The sequence below is a fragment of the Erinaceus europaeus genome, chromosome 7, assembly GCF_950295315.1.
Source record: "Erinaceus europaeus chromosome 7, mEriEur2.1, whole genome shotgun sequence".
NCBI classification, from domain to species: Eukaryota; Metazoa; Chordata; class Mammalia; order Eulipotyphla; family Erinaceidae; genus Erinaceus; species Erinaceus europaeus.
This window is the reverse complement of record NC_080168.1, coordinates 68,191,937-68,207,385: the sequence shown is the minus strand read 5'-3', so window position 1 is coordinate 68,207,385 and position 15,449 is coordinate 68,191,937. Positions and strand designations below refer to the sequence as shown.

Below are 15,449 nucleotides of genomic sequence, written 5' to 3'. Positions count from 1 at the left end.
TTTGCCTTGTGGGAACTCCCATCTGTCTCTGATTTTGGTAATTTTCCAGGGCTTGTAGTTAAATGCCAGCAAGAAGGCTCCCAGATAAAAAACAAAGAAATCGCCCTGTGTGTGCTTTGAGCTAGGCTTTACCAGAATATTGAGAAAGACAGGTGTCAACTGCAAAATGCCAGAAGACTCTAGGTAATATATATACATTTAAAAAAAAGAAAGAAAGGTAGGGGTCAGGTGGTAGTGCAACAGGTTAAGCGCAGGTGGTGCAAATCACAGGGGCTGGTGTAAGGATCCTGGGTTGAGCCTCTGGCTCCCCACCTGCAGATGTTTGTGCCTGCTCACTTAAGGGCGATAAAGCCCCTCCCCTTTCCTCACTAGGCCTGAGAACAGAGCTCCACTAGATGAGTGAATTGGCTTGGGAGGGCAGTGTCTACACTGTGTGGCACCTCGCTACCCACTGACAGGGCTACTACTCAGATGGCAGCGTGGTTGGGAGCCCGCAGTTCAGGTGACATTGCCAAATGAACATCCAAGTGCCACTCCATCCAGCAAGAGAGGCTTGGGAAAGCCCGCTCTCAAAGGAGTGACAAGCAGTGTCTTCCCAAGCAGCTCTAGACTTAAAGCTCTGCGATTCTCTTTATTTATTTTATAAAATGGAAACACTGACAAGACCATAGGATAAGAGGGGTACAATTTCACAATTGCCACCAACAGGGCTTCAGGTGATGGGGTGGACTGATAGTGACTAGAGATTCATCATTAAAGTTTACCAGTCTCCTGGCCTTATTCAGCTTTTGTAGTCCTTACTTTGATAAGGTTAATTTTGGAGTGACTGAGGGAAATGTAATAGGAAGTAGGTGAGGAGGGTATCTAGGTCTAAGTAGAAACTGTTTCATTAGGTACTTTATGGTGTCTTTTTAGGTCTTTCTACTTGCTTGTTTCATTTATTGACTCACTGCAAACTATTGTGTACTTTTGCGTTCAGGTATACATTTTGCCCTAATTTATGGAGATGTGTACATATGCCCTATATCATAGGACCTGGTCTATACCTAGGTTCTGGGACTTTGTTAGGAAGTGCACCATGTTAAATCGAATTAGAGAATCCTATGAGAAAGGAAAGGTCTCACCGGAGTCATGATGCTGAAGGGTTGACATTCCACACTTGTTGCCTCTGGACACAGTCCAAAGTGAAGCAAGCTGAGATGGTGCTGGTTGCATTGATTAGGTTGGGATCAGCAGATGCAGTATCATTTGGTATGAATTGAAAGAAGTAGGCAGGGAGTTGTTGCTATGGAGCAGCTGCAGCAGTGTTTTCTCCTCTCCTCTCTTCTCCTCTCCTCGCCTCGCCTCTCCTCTCCTCTCCTCTCCTCTCCTCTCCTCTCCTCTCCTCACCTCACCTCACCTCTCCTCTCCTCTCCTCTCCTCTCCTCCCCTCTCCCAGGTCAACTATGAATACCAAAAGAGACCATCTTGGACTACAACAACACAGGACTAGAAGGACTTCAGGAACCCACCAAATCACTGTTGAGTGCAAACCCGTGTGGCTTGTGGACAGAGAGAGGATGCCCCCAGAGGCAAGAAATGCCCTTTCGACTGCTCGGCACTGCCCTTTGAGTCAGGAAACTGCCTTTTGAGTCAGGAAACGCCCCCCCCCCAGTCCTCCCCTTGGCATCACACTGGTTCTTGCTTCTCTCCTATTTTGTTCCTCCATGTCATGTGCCAGTTCTTTTGAAAATTCCTGTGCCATATAGGTTTCTGTTCACCCCACACTCCTGATACTATGGCCATTAGTTAAAAAGTAAGGGGGAATTGTTGGTATGCTTCTAATTCTGCTTCTAAAAACTCCTTCTGTTTCATTGGTTTAATCCCCCCCTGATTAACACTGTATTCTATTTACATAACCACTGTTAACTAAGCACCATCCTGTCTCCAGGGCATTGGTTTAATCCCCACTGGTTCATGATGTCTTTTTGCTCCACTCCCTCTCCTAGTACACCCTAATTTCCACCAATATCTTTTTGCCTCACCCTTTCTATGTCATATCATGTTTACATCCTACTTGGCCAGTATATATATATATATATATATATATATATATATATATATATGGACAGGTAGTTTAGTTTAGTATTTAGATGGTTTAGATTGTGCTACATTCTGCATAAATAAAGAGATATTATGTACAACTCAGCCATGAGTCCCTGGTCATCTGTCTCCCACTCGCAAAGCTAAGCCCAACAAGACACCACAGAAATCCAAAAAAAATTAAGCGAACGTTCTACAAACAACTACATGCCACTAACAAAAAAATCTGGAAGAAGGGCTGAGGGTAGAGGTAGCATAATGGTTATGCAAACAGACTCTCATGCCTGAGGCTTTAAATTCCCAGGTTCAATCCCCCGTACCACCATTAGTCAGAGCTGAACAGTGCTCTGGTGAAATGAATGAATAAATAAATAATAAATAATAAATTTTAAAAAAGAATCCAGAAAAACAGAATATTCCTAGAAACATACACCCTTCCAAAACTGAACAAGGAAGAACTACAAAACTTAAATTCATCAGTTACAGACAAAGAAATCAAAACAGTTATTAGAGCTTCCCAACAACAAAAGTCCAGGACCAAATGGTTTACAAATGAATTCTACAAAACCTTTAGGAAATAGTTAATACCTATACTTTTAAAGCTCTTCTGAAAGATCGAAGAAACAGGAACATATCCTTCCACCTTCTGTGAGCCAGCATCACCCTACTCCAAAAGCAGATGGGGACACAACAAAAAAAGGAAAGCTCAAGACAATATCTCTGATGAACATAGATGCTAAATCATTGAACAAGATCCTAGTCAACCAGATACAGCAGTATAACAAAATGATTGTTCATCACGACAGGGTGGGATTTACTCCTGGAATTCAAGCCTAGTTCAATATGCATAAGTCAATCAACACCATTCACCACATTAATAAAAGCAAAACCAAAAACCACATGATTATCAATAGATGGAGAGAAAGCCTTTGATAAAATCCAACACCCAGTCATGCTCAAAACTCTACAAAAAAACAGGAGTAGATGGGGAATTTGTCAAGATAGTGGAATTCATATATAGCAAACCTACAGCCAACATCATACTGAATGGACAGAAATTGAAAACATTCCCGTTCAGATCAGGGACTAGACCGGGCTGTCCATTATCACCATAACTCTTCAACATAGTATTGGAAGTTCTCTCCACAGCAATAAGGCAATGGAAAGGAATCAGAGAAAGGGAAGAAACTCCAAAGGTTCACCACTTTTATAGCCAAAAGTTACAGCTGTAACCACTCCCCTTTCTGGGTGGTGCCTTCTCTCCCTCAACACCATGACTCATCCAGGAAATACTCCTCCCTGCTCTCTCTATGCCCTGAGCTTCTGCCTCCTGCTCCTGCTTCCACTCCAGCTCCTGTCTGATTTCCTGGGTCCACATGGGTCTGCACTTCTGCTCTGAGGAGGCACCAGGACCCCCACTTTGGAGACCACACCTTGAGTCCACCAGGAGTCACAGTGCACAGGGGAATCTCAGTCTTGCTGGAGATAGAATGGGTGCACTCAGGGGGTCTTAGACTTCAGCCACATGGCCATGTCCTTGACGTCACTGCTTCCCACCTGGAGCTTCCAGAAGCTTCTTCAAAGGCGCTCCTGCTGTCTGAGGGCAGGAGACCCGAGTGTCTCTAGAGGTTAAGAGACAGCGGTTGGGATTGTGCCCATATGTCAACTCTGTCCCATAAACCTGGAAGCCCCCATTAAGATGATGGCAAAAGGAAAACAGACAAACAGCAAAAGATGGAAGGCAACAGTGAGGTGAACAATGAACCTTTGAACGTTCACTGAAATGTTTAATGTGAGACGGCCTTTACTCTGTGCTTCATTTTGTCCCACCAGACCTGGGGCTCCACACCTGCCCAACTCCACCATCCTAGAGGCCATGCTTTATCTTCTTCTTTTTCCCATTTTTCTTTTGATGGAGCACCCAGATGGATGGGGGAGACGGTGGCACACACTATAGAGCACAGCTACAATAATGTACAAGGACCCAGGTTCAAGACCTAGGCCCTCAACCCAGGGGAAAGGAGGCTTCACAGAGCAGTTAAGCAGAGCAGCAGGTGTCTCTCTCCCTTTCTGTATGTCTGTCTTTCCTCTTTCATTTTCTCTATTAAAAATAAAGAGAAAAATCGATCACATGCAGCACTATTCATCTGCTTCTGAGTTCTTCCCCCTTGAGGAGGGGACCACCAGGGACTTGAACCCAGGTCCTCTACTATGGTAACATGTGCTCTCTATCAGGTGAGCCAGCACCTAAGCCCTGGCCTTTGCCCTGAGCCCTCTCATCACACTTGCCAGGGGCAGTGATGTGGACATGGACACACACAGCCCAAACCTTTTGATTCTTACTGTGTTAGCTTCTGACTTTGGAGTCCTACAGGTCTTGCGCAACTATGAACATGACACAGCATAGCCAGGACTGAACACATTAGGAAAATAACTGAACATTCTGGGGCTTGGGATTCAGCATCCAGATAAATGTAGATGCACTTGCATTTTCCCACCAGTTGTTAGAAGTTCTCTACCACTGGAATGAACTGCATATTGGAATTTAAACATACTTCTGAAGGAAGTTCAGTGAGTTACTATTATTGAAGTGAGGAGGCACAGTTTCATTCAGAGCACAGCGTTCTTAGCACATCAGTGTGCAGACATGAAGTCTGGCTGCAGGTGGGCACCAACTGAGGAGTTTTTAGACCCCAGAGATTCTGTTCTGTCATAGGATGGACTTCCTCTGGGGGGCTGATCTCAGTGCTGAATAGCTCCAGGTGAAACTCCCTGTGCTGCACATTTGGAGGGACCACCGTGGGGCTCCAGGGACATTGACATCAATTTTGAGAAGCAGCCTTGGTTAGTCCTGTGAGTGACCACACATGTCTGGTTTGTCAAGAGCGTGCTCAGAGAATGTGAAGATAAGAAGACAGAGCGTTGCCAGTGGTGGTGTGTGGGCTGCTGAGGAAGCCTAGATGCAGAGATCGGCACCACAGTAACAGTGTGTGGATTGCTGTTCTGGGGACCCTTCTAAGCAGCTCATGTTCTTTGGAAGCACATGTCAGGCTGTTCTGTAACTTAGAGTCTTTCCATTTTTCCTTTAAAAACAGGAACTGATATGACTGACTTTGACCCATGTCTAAATGAGGGAGTGGGGGCTTGTCTCACTGACACTGTGGACATAAACATGTTGATGTCAGGGAGTCTGGCGGTAGCACAGGTGGTCACTCACCGGTGGTGCAAAGCACAAGGGCTGGAGTAGGGATCCCGGTTCAAACCCCGACTCCCCTCTTGCAGTGGAGTCGCTTCACAAGCAATGAAGCAGGTCTGCAGGTGCCTATGTCTCTCTCCCACTCTCTTTTTTCCCCTCCTCTCTCCATTTCTCTCTGTCCTATCCAACAATGACCACATCAATAAGAACAACAATAATAGCCGAAACAAACTAACAAAGAAAAAAAAACAAAAGAAGGGCAACAAAAAGGAATGAATAAATACAATATTTTTAACAATGTTGATGTCTAGAAACAGGTCTTCAACTAATTTTAGCTAAAAATGCCAGTGAGAATTGTAATCCCCCCCCATTTTATATTATCCTGCAGTTATTCACAGTGGTATTTTAGATGAATTCAAAGTGTGTTTATTACATTTTGGTGACTGGAGATAGCTCAGCTGTTAGAGTGCATGCCTCCCGTGTTTGAGTCCCTGCATTGGAGCATCAGCACCATACATGGCCTCAGTGCCTTCATGGATGTTGCAGATGCTATGATGACTAGGTCTCTCTCCACTGCTCTCTCTCTCTCTCTCTGAAAAATTATTTTAATATTATACAGTTGGGCATTGGGGCCACTCAGTGGCACTGTGCAGATGACAGGGCCAGGATTATTCCCTGCAATGATTAACATAAATCAAGAGCCAGGGAGAGACCATAATGCTTATGCAAATGACATTCATGTCAGAGGTGCCAGAGTCCTAGGTTCAAATTCTGCCACCACCATAAGCCAGAGCTGAGCAGTGCTCTAAAAAAAAATAATAATAAGTCTCCTTTCAAATGAGCTCTTCCAAGGAGGCTTCCTTGTTTGTCCTCTCCACAGTGTCAGTCAGGTTTCACGTTCCACCTTTACTCCCTCACTTCCCTCTTTGTTTTTTTCTGGGTAATATTTCCAGGAGTCTAGAATCACACTGTGATTGGTGGTCTCTTCTGTTGAATTTCTGTTCCCCATTCAAAAGTTGGTCGCATAAGAATTGGGCCTTTTTTCTTTTTCTTTTTTTTTTAGTTCTCACTATAGGACACTATTTCATTTCCTCAGGAAAATAACTTAAATATGTAGGCCAATATGTAGATGCAGATAAGAAATCATTAGTAGCCACTTGTGGTGGACAGTCATTAGCACCTTGTGGTCCAGGACCTGGACAGGGCTGAAAACTTTCCTTGGAAGCTGCATGGACATGTCTGAAACATACAGTCCTGCAAACCTAGGTCTCATCCAGAACTATTAATGATACCTGGCAGAGGCAGAATGTTGAGGTGGTTGTGTGTCTAGTGGTAAATAAAAGACAGGCGTTCCTCAAGCTTCCTGAACAACTAGGAAAACCACAGCCCACATTTCTCCAGTTTAACTACTACATAGCCCCCATTTGGAAACAGCCCAAATGCCCTTCGACAGATGACTGGATAAAAAAGTTATGGGACATAAAGTTATGGGACAGTAAGGAGGTAAGGGACAGCGACAGAATGGTTTCACTCACATTCAGAATGTAGAGAATTAAACACACAAATGTGAAAAAAAAAGATGTGCAGCTTTATCTAAGAATGTGGGAGAACTATAATGGTTACCAGGGGGGTGAGGTGGGGAGGCAGACCTTTGGTAATGGGAGCAGTGAGAAACTGTACTCCTAAATGAGGGGGAAAAAAGAAAGAAAAGAGATGAAGGAGGAATTCAGTAAAACATTTTTGAAATTTGAAAGTAGTGATAGAGGTGGGAAAAAAGCCTAGATGAATTTAAAGGGAACATGAGCAGATAAATATATTTGTCTGACTCTGTCCTTGTGAACATCCTGATCATGATACTATAATCTAGGCAAGTACTACCACTGGGTCAGTAGAGCTAAAAGTCCTTTCTTAAACCTGCATGTGAGGCTGCCTTCATCTCGTAACTGAAATACTAGTCTTTAAAGATCAACAGCTGGGGGGACTGCTGGCCCCAGAAGGCAGTTCAGCAGTGTGTCAGTGATGTCAAGAGCCTTAGAATGTGACATCACAGCTCCAGTGGCCAAGGCTACTGCAGAATTTTCAGACTTGCGGACGAAGTTGGCAGTACTCGGGGTATTGTACTCTTACTTTCTCTTCAAAGTCAAGGAGTAAGAGTGAAGGATGTCTGCTTCCACCCGAAAGCCCTCCAGGCTTTCAGGGTGCCTTGGCTGGCTCTCCTGCTTGAGGTAGGCTCTCCCTGTGCTGGGTATGGTTGTCAGGGGAGCAGGGCAGTGATGGGAAGTGCTCTGCTTCATTCCCTCTGAAACATGGGAAAGGACTCTGTTGGTCTTCAGCTCTGGTTTCATGAAGAGAGAGTCCCGTTCCTGGCACTCAGTCCTGCAGAATATGAGATAAAGGTTAGACCTTCTTAGGCAGACACTTCTCAGGGTCCATGGGAGGGTTTTCTGTATAAATAATGAAATGAGTAAAATAATCTGCCATGTTTGTCCAGAACTTTCATGTTCTATTGAATTGAGTTGTCATAGCTGTTAAGACTGGACAGTCCTAGTGAAGTCCACCCATAGTTCAGTATTATCTAGCCACTTCCTTGCAGTTAGAGATATTTGGATCTTTTTAGTATTATTTGCTGATTCTGATAATTTTTCCCCGAAATGTATTAATCACTTTAGACAAGATTGGAGTCAGTTTTCCAGATTCCTGTTACCTAAATTTTTAGACTCTCCTGCAGCCACATTGCCCTCACCTCTCCACAGCTCTACATGCCATTTAATGTAGCCTCTTATAGTTCCCAGAGAACCTGCTTGTTGTGTTGGACATTTTTTTATTTCTCTCTCCCTTTGTCTATTTGCTTTTTTTCTTCCTAGCAGCTCTGAGCGGCCTAGCTGCTTCCTCTCTCCCTCAAGTCTAAGATGGCGAGGCCCAGTGTCCTCACTTCAAACTGCTCCCATCTCCATCAGTCCCCGAGCAACCTCATCTCTCACAGGGGCTTTCTATAACCCAGGGACTCCTGACTGGAAGTCTGGGTTTCTCTTTGGGGGATTAAAATAAATGACTAGCCTGTCATGTCACTAAGGATGTTAAGCATGCAAACCTGCTGTCTACTTGAGCCCTGAGTGGCTGTGGTTGATGTGTTCCAGAGGATCTTCTGAGGACACAGCTGCTTCTGAAGGAGAGGATGCTTGGGAGGGACCCTGTGGCAGGCTGCTGCTGGCCACCACAGCCACGGTCAAAAGGGGCCACAGGAGGCAGTCGCGACAGCTGCACCTATATGCCAACGTCTTGCTAATCTCTAGCTCAAAGTATGTAGATGCTCCATCTCCATGTATCACCTGGGGGTGGGGACAGTGCAGGCCATGTGGGCCAAAGCAGCACTGAATGCTGCCTCCTGGTGCCACCTCCTGGGCTGGTTGGCTATAGTGGTTACGTTATGCATGTGCAAGGCCCCAGCAGTGCAAAAAAAAAAAAGTACATACATGGGGGGGGGGAGAAGGAGAGTGACACTGTGACTGGAGAAGTTTCTGGCACTGGGTAGAAACAACTCAGCAGTACAAATCTCAGGTCTGTTCTGTGGCACTGCATATGCTTGTGTCATGTGTCATTCTATCTCTGTCTCTCTCATCAGTCACCAAATGGATTTTTAAATTAGGCTACCTGGTGATCTATTCCTCTCATCCTAAATAAATTCTTGAAAAAATAAATGGAAATATTTTTTTAAATTCCTTTATGAAAAGGAATTGAATTTTTTTCCAATTGTGTTCTTTTGTATGAAGGCCTGAAATAAACTAGAAGGTCTGAACTAAAAAGTGCATGATTTCTATTAATGTGTGAGGTTTAATTATATAGTATATACAATTAAATGTAACAAAATATAAGTATCAGAATTTCAGCAACAGGAAAGGACACTCACTGTTCGCTGAGTGGCATTTGTAAACACTGAAGTACAGAGTGCGGCCACACTGGAGCCTCAGCTCTGAGGGCTAGCTGCTTCCTGCCTTTGGTGAGATGTCTCCAGGGTCAGTCAGCACACACAGTGCTCAGGCCCCTCTCCCCACCCTTGCTGAGCTGCCAGATGAGGACAGCTGCAGGAGCAGGTCTTCATGGGCTCGGCTGAGAGTACAGGGCAGAGTGACAGAGGTCTTCTTGCTGTCCCTCCAGGTTTGAAAGCAACTTCGCCATCAAGCACTCGGTGCCCCTGCGTAGCCTGTGGGTGTCTGCCTACTTGGAGAGGTCCCGGAGAGCCACCAGCAGAGACCGGAGGTCACTGGTTCTAGGCTGGCCCAGGAACAGCTTCGTGGTCACTTTCTCGTAAGACCTCCATCTTGGTTTTCCATGTGGTCATGACTTTTACATCTAAAACATTTTCATCTTGTTGTTTGTAAAGCCAATTGCTCAAGCATGAAGTCTTTGTTTTTCTCTCTCGTTCTCTTCTGAATGTTAAAAGGGAAAAACAAAAGAAATCATGGGTCATCTGGGACAGTGTAATCATGCACAGGAGGCCCAGCAGACAGAGACAGGAAATATGGATATCAGTGTTCTGTGGAGTTGAACTTATTTCTTCCCAATTTCTTGCACTGCAGGTCTGTTCAGCAAAAGCAGGAGTGGCATTCCTGTCTGGAGAGGTATGTTTGCCAGTACATATTTTCTATCTTTCATGTGTAATGAAATAATGCAGATCTCAGCACAGCAGTGTGGCCCTCTCTCCTGCCCTGCCCCAGGGTGGTGAGTTCTGGTTTAGAGCCACCTGCCACTCAGGCAGGTGTTGGTCCCTCCTTCACATATGTATCATACTCCATTATTGATTTCTGAGGGACTTGTGGTCAGCACTCTTTATTTTCTCTTCCTTTTAACTTGTGATTGGAGACAACATCTATTTTCAAAAGGTGAATTGAAATTCCATAAACTGTAGACACTTATCATGGTGAGATGGGAAATTTTACCCAAGTGAGAACTAGACCATAAACCATCACCCTTAATCCTGCACACACCCCCCATACACACTGTTGTTGGGTGAATCAATAGGCCCAGGTTTCCCCTTTGCATGATTCTCAAAACAAGTTTCCTTCCCTCCCTCCACAGAGCCCTAGGCCATGGGTTCTCAGCTGTGAGAAGTTGCAGATCCAGAGCTCCAGTCTCACAGACCATGTCATACTTTTGCAGGGCTCCTCTCACTTGCCTGAAATAAAACTCCTTACTTTCCCCAGATTTAGACTTGACTTCATAAGAATGTTCATTTGTTTTGAAAAGTAGCACAGGATATTAAACATAGTAGCAACAAATACTGACTTGGGGGAAAAACAGACTAACAGCTCATCCTTTCTCCTCTCTTTTGGGTCCCTGTTGGATTTGATTAGCTGCATGGTTCTTGCTAACGACAGGGACCAGCCTGGAATGACTCCCCAGGACATCCTTCCTGTACAGAGGGAGGATGGGGCATGCGTAAGTGTTTTTTTTTTTTAATTTCCTTATTGGGGAATTAATGTTCTACATTCAATAGTAAATACAATCGTTTGTACATGCATTAACATTTTCCAGTGTTCCATATAACAATACAACCCCTACTAGGTCCTCTGTCATCTTTCTTAGATTCTCTCCACCCACCCACCCCAGAGTCTTTTATTTTGGTGCAATATACCAATCCCAGTTCAGGTGCTACCTGTGTTTTCCTTTCTGATCTTGTTTTTCAACTCCTGCCTGACAGTGAGATCATCCCATATTCATCCTTCTGTTTCTGACTTATTTCACTTAACATGAATTTTTCAAGGTCCATCCAAGATCGCGCAAGATCGGCTGAAAATGGTAAAGTCACCATTTTTATAATGGAGTTATATTCATATACCACTACTTTCTCAGCCACTCATCTGTTGTTGATTTTGGCTATTACAAATTGTGCTGCCAAGAACTTATGTATACACAGATCATTTTGGATGGGTGTGTTGCGTTCCTTAGGATATATGCCCATGAGAAGAATTGAAGGATCATAGGGTAGGTCCATTTCTAGCCTTCTGAGAGTTCTCCAGACTGTTCTCCATAGAAACTGGACCAGTTGACATTCCCACCAGCAGTGTAGGAGGGTTCCTTTGACCCCACAGCCTCTTCAGCATTTGTTGCTGTTGCCTTTTCTCATGTATGACATTCTTAGAGGAGTGAAGTGGTATCTCATTGTTGTCTTTACTTGCATTTCTCTGACAATCAGAGACTTGGAGCATTTTTTTCATGTGTTTCTAGGCCTTTTGGATCTCTTCTGTGGTGAATATTCTGTCCATGTCATCCCCTCATTTTTGGAAGGGGTTATTTGTTTTCTTGCTGTTTAGATTTGCAAGTTCTTTATATATTTTGGTTATTAGCCTCTTGTCTGAGGTATGGCATGTAAAGATCTTCTCCCATTCTGTCAGGTGTCTCTTGGTTTGGGTAGTAGTTTCTTTAGCTGTGCAGAAGCTTTTTAATTTGATGTAGTCCCATAGGTTTATACTTTCTTTAGTCTTCTTTTTAATTGGATTCGTTTCATTGAAGATGTCTTTAAAATTTATGCGGAAATGAGTTCTGCCAATATTTTCCTCTAAGTATCTTTTAGTTTCTGGTCTAACATCCAAGTCCTTCATCCACCTGGAATTTACTTTTGTATTTGGTGAAATATAGTGATTCAGTTTCATTCTTCTGCATGTTTCAACTCATTGTTTCCAACACCATTTGTTGAATAGTCTTTGCTTTCCCCATTTAGTAGTCTGGCACCTTTGTCAAAGATTAATTGTCCATAGGCGAGGGGGATTACTTCTGGGCTCTCAGTTCTATTCCACTGGTTAGTGTGTCTATTCATGTTCCAGTACCTAGCAGTTTTGATGACAAGGGCCCTATAATACAATTTGAGATCTGGGAGTGTGATGCCTCCGGTTCTGTTCTTCTCAAGATTGTTTTGGCAATTCTAGTTCTTTTCTGGTTCCAGATGCTACATTTGTAGCATTTGTTCTGTTCTCCTAAAAAATGTCTTTGTGATATTGATAGGAATAGCATTAAGTTTGTATATGGCTCTGGGTAGTATATTCATTTTAATGGTGTTAATTCTTCCAACCCATGAACATGGAATATCTTTCCACTTCTTTGTGTCTTTTGCAATTTCCTTGAGTAGTGACTTATAATTTTCAGTATACAAGTCTTTCACTTCTTTGGTTAGGTTTATTCTTAGATATTTTACAGTTTTTGTTGCTATAGTAAAAGGAGTTGATTTCTGAATTTCAACTTCTTCTAAGTTAGTGTTTGCATAGAGGAATGCCACTGACTTTTGAGTGTTAATTTTGTAGCCTGACACCTTACTGTATTGCCTGATGATATCCAAAACATAGTTGATGGATTCATTAGGTTTTCTATGTAGATTATCATGTCATCTGCAATTAGGGAGAGTTTGACTTCTTTTCTTCTTTTCTTTTTTTTATTTTTTATTTAAGAAAGGATTAATGAACAAAAACATAAGGTAGGAGTGGTACAACTCCACACAATTCCCACCACCCAACCCCCATAACCCAACCCCTCCCATGATAGCTTTCCCATTCTCTAGCCCTCTGGGAGCATGGACCCAGGGTCATTGGGGTTTGCAGAAGGTAGAAGGTCTGGCTACTGTAATTGCTTCCCCGCTGAACATGGGCGTTGACTGGTCGGTCCATACTCCCAGTCTGTCTCTCTCTTTCCCTAGTAAGGTGTGTCTCTGGGGAAGCTGAGCTCCAGGACACATTGGTGGGGTCTTCAATCCAGGGAAGCCTGGCCAGCATCCTGGTGGCATCTGGAACCGTTTCCAGAAGATGTGATCAGAGAACACCGAGTTTGACTTCTTTTCTTCCAATCTGTATGCCTTTAATTCCTTGCTTCTGCCTGATTGCTATGGCAGGAACTTCCAACACTATCTTGTATCGTAATGGTGATAGTGGGCAGCCCTGTCTAGTACCTGATCTGAGGGGAAATGCTTCCAGTTTTTCACCATTGAGTATGATGTTGGCTGTAGGTTTACTCTATAGAGACTCCACTATCTTCAGGAATTTTCCATCTATTCCCATTTTTTGTAGTGTTTTGATCATAAAGGGATGTTGCATTTTGTCAAAGGCTTTCTCTGCATCTATTGATATGATCATGTGGTTTTTGGTCTTGCTTTTATTGATGTGGTGGATCCCACCGACTGATTTACGTATATTAAACCAACCTTGCATGCCTGGGATAAACCCCACTTGGTCATGATGAACAATCTTTTTAATCTACTGCTGTAGCCAGTTGGCTAGAATTTTGTTCAATACTTTAGCATCTATGTTCATCAGAGATATTGGTCTGTAATTTTATTTTTTGGTTGTGTCCCTGTCTGCTTTTGGGATCAAAGTGATGTTTGCTTCATAGAAGCTGGAAGGGAGTATTCCAGTGTCTTCAATCTTCTGGAAGACATTTAAAGGTAGAGCTATAAGTTCATCTTTGAAAGTTTTGTAGAATTCATTTGTAAAATCATCTGGTCCAGGACTTTTATTTTTGGGAAGATTTTTGATAACTGTTTCAATTTCATTAGCTGTGATGGGCCTGTTCATGTTATCCACTTCCTCTTTACTTAGTTTTGGAAGTTGGTAGGTATCTAGGAAATCATCCATTTCTTCCAGGTTCTCTAGCTTGGTGGCATATAGTTGTTCACAGAAGCCTCACATGATATGTTGAATTTCTGCAGTGTCTGTTGTGATATCTCCTGTTTCATTGACTATCCAATTTATTTGGGTCTTCTCCCTTTTTTATTTTGTGAGTCTGGCTAAAGATTGTCGATTTTCTTCACTCTTTGGAAAAACCAACATTTACTCTAATTGATCTTTTGTATGGTTTTCTTATTTTCAATGTTACTGATTTCTGCCCTAACTTTAGTGATTTCTGTCCTTCTAGTTGCCTTAGGGTTCTTTTTTTCTTCTACTAGGTCTTTAAGATGTGCAATCAGGCTGCTTATTTGTGCTTTTTCTTGTTTCCTAATGTGTGCTTCTATGGCAATGAACTTCCCCCTTAGTACTGCCTTAACTGTGTCCCAAATATTTTCATAGCTTGTGTCTTCATTTTCACTGAACTCCTGAGACATTTTGATTTCTTCTTTTATTTCCTCTTTGACCCAGTAGTTGTTAAGGTGTATACTGTTGAGCTCCCACATTTTGGGACTCTTAGTAATCTTTGTTGATTGTTAAGTGTTAGTTTAATTCCACTGTCCTCTGAGGAGATGCTTGGGATGAGTTCAGTCTCTTGAATTTGCTGATGCCCCACCGCTATGCCACCGAGGTATATATAGATCTTCTTCTGAGTTTCCTGCTTAGTTCTCTGACCCCTAGTGTCATCCCAGGGCCTCCATGCTGCTGCTCCAGACTCTGAGGGCAGTAGCAATGGAGACTCAGAGTTGCACTTGGTGAGTCCCAGGGGAGTTCTCTCCTCCCCTCAGTTGTCCCCTTGTTGGTGAAACAGACTGGAGGTGGTGCCCCAACTGATAAACTGCCTGACTGTTACCAGCCACCCAATCTCTCCCTAGGCTCCTTTCTGTCCACCAGCCCACACCTGTTTGCACTCATTGATGATCTGGTGGGTTCCTGAAGTCATTCTAGTCCTGTCCTGTTATGGTCCCAGGTGGTCTCCTTTAGTATTCCTAGTTGATCCAGGAGAGGAGAGGGAGAGGGAGAACAAGAGCTGGAGGGGGAGGAGGAGGGAGAGGGAGAGGGGCACATCTGCTGCTGCTTGTAGCCCCACCTCCTGAAGTCTCAAGTGTTTACTTTAAGATGGTAATCAGATTACTGCACAGAATGGGATGTAGAAAATACAGTATTGAGAATTTACATGTAAGAGAAAGTATATAATCAAAATGTGTATTGCTTTACTCAGACTGTTTTGTTTTATTTTTATAAAAATAGAGAAAAATTGAAAGGTAAGAAAAGTGAAGAGGAAGAGAGTCAGACATCTGTAGCACTACTTTATAGCCCTTGAAGCTTCCCCAGAGCAGGGAGCTGAACCCAGGTCCTTGCTCTTGCTAACATTTGCACTCTACTGTGTATACCACCTCCATGCTGTGCAGTTGGTTTACTAGGGAAAGTACAGATATTGATTTTTATATTAATCTGTGAATGCATAGAAAGCAAAAGGAATTCTTAGTGACTCTACAGCCTAAATATAGAAATAATGTTGTTTA

General features: G+C 43.3%; 1 long non-coding RNA gene across 1 annotated transcript; it reads left to right on the top strand.

Annotated features, from left to right (window-relative positions):
* The first annotated feature begins 8,625 nt into the window (after positions 1 to 8,625).
* LOC132539287 (uncharacterized) lies at positions 8,626 to 10,710 on the top strand. The gene is made up of 3 exons (XR_009550546.1): positions 8,626 to 9,583; positions 9,856 to 9,897; positions 10,630 to 10,710. It is a non-coding gene; the product is annotated as an uncharacterized LOC132539287 (long non-coding RNA).
* The last annotated feature ends 4,739 nt before the right edge of the window (positions 10,711 to 15,449 follow it).